Consider the following 2,226-nt stretch of genomic DNA (forward strand, 5'->3'; position numbering starts at 1 on the left):
AAACCATATCGTGTAATATCATAATATCATTACGTAATGTCAAAACCATTTTAAGTAAAGACAAAATATCATCAAGTAATAGTAGGATAACATAACGTAATATCAGAGTTCCACATAAAACAGCTGTGGCGTTCCATACGCGTCTGGCAAACACAATTTGAATTCAGGTATCCTTGATAACTTTAGTTATAACATATGATGTACAGATTGACGAGAACTTTTAACAAAAAAAAACCAAATTAAATAAAGGCAACAGTAGTATACCACTGTTCTAACTGAAGAAAATCAACCGAAAAATTAAAGACGACTGACACACATAACTTTAATAATACACTTATGGTCATCATTAAAATATGTGCATCATATTCAAATCCATACCAAAAGATGACTGCCAAAATACAGATAAAAAGATTGACTTGTTCGATCAATATCAACATAACTTATATATCGTTGAACAAGTACATATTCTTAGAATTGTATCCAGAAGGCGAAAATAGCCATTGTATGTCCTTTCAATGTAGCTCTCCAATTACACGTATCTTTCAACTAGGAGGCTTGAAAAAAATCCGATTTGGAATTCGAAATAAGTTAACTGACTACGTCTTTATCTATGTTTAGAAATGATAATATTGTCGTTGCAATATCTCATAGGCACAAGCAATTGTGTTGTACAATTGTCAGTCAGTTTTATTGAAATAATTGCTGTAACAATGAATATTACATTGAACATAAGGGTTCAGAAAACGTCTCATGAGAGTATGCATACAGAAGATTAACAATAAGGAAGTTAGCAGTTTTCACTCATTCACCGTTATTGAAAGGTATACAGGAAGTTTTGTTTAGCACAAATATTTAGAATGAGTATTCAAATTAGATAGACAGATGTCAGGTTTAAGTAGGAGGACAAATTAAAGAAAAAACATATTGTTTTTTAAAGAGTTGGCATTAGTGATTGTTTTTTTTCGTTCTCGAAGAAAACCGAATGTATTAAATAATTGAAAAGAATTGCCTTCATTTAATTTTTTTTTTATAGTTAACACTTATATCATTCTATTGCCTTTTAAACCAGTTTGTTTTACCTTTCGAACGCATAGAATAACCGCCATTACATCTTTGGAAGAAGGACACAAACTAAGTGAACGATCAGTACCAGATAAACAATGAAATCATTACCAATACTCAAACTAAAAAAGATCTGAAAGATTACAAATTCTGTACTAAGAAGAAAATGAAACTGTAATTGATATAATTATATGAACATAGTCGATCGTAGTCAGTATTGTTCAATGTTTTGTTGCAATTTTGTGTGACCTGTATCCTAAATGAAATGTAATGAGAAATATCATCTTCATCTTTTTCTGTATTATGTTATTAAATTAACTTTCTGAAGAAATCTTTAGCAACATCGTATAATGCCTCCAATGTCTCATAAACCTCGTGTATCCTTGATATATAGTCCAGTACCATGAAACATAATTACATGAAAATATACAATTTAATCAAGGTGGAAGAACACCGAATATCCCCGTCACATCCATATATTAGTAACTAGTTATTGTTTCTCGTTTAATTTTGCTCACGTGCTATAGATAAAGTGTCTTTATTATATACATTTTGTTTTCTCTGTTCTCTCCATGCTTATTAGTATCTGTCTGGTATTGAGGAGGGATCTGAAACTGGTACAATATGCAGAAAGATGAAATGTTCTAATAACGTCCATAACGTTAACAAAATGATCTGCTATCAAGTGGTCAATAACAAATGCATTGGTTACCACAGTGCTTTTCATTCATTATCGTACATGAAACTCTATCTATAATAAATCTTTATTTAGTGAGGACCATTTCCTGGTTTTAGATATTTCCAGTAATAAGTTACACAGGCAAATTTCACTCACATCAATTTCACGTGAATTTAAATTCATGTGAATCTCATGTGAAATTCACGTGAATTTCAACTCAAACGAGCTTATACGTGAAACTCACGTGAAATCAGTTTTTGTGAGTTTCATGTGAATCTAATGTGAAACTCATGTGAATTTCACATAAAAATCACGTAAAAATTTTCATGTGAAATTCACATGAATTTTTAAATAGAGTATTTCAAATAACATCTAAATTTTCAAATTTAATTAAAATCATGAAAAATATAATTTTTTGTTGTAAATTTCATGTGAACAATTTCATATCAGATTCATGTGAATCTCAATTCAGGTGAAATTCACAT

This window comes from Mytilus edulis, chromosome 1 (genome assembly GCF_963676685.1).
Source record: "Mytilus edulis chromosome 1, xbMytEdul2.2, whole genome shotgun sequence".
In the NCBI taxonomy this organism is placed as follows: Eukaryota; Metazoa; Mollusca; class Bivalvia; order Mytilida; family Mytilidae; genus Mytilus; species Mytilus edulis.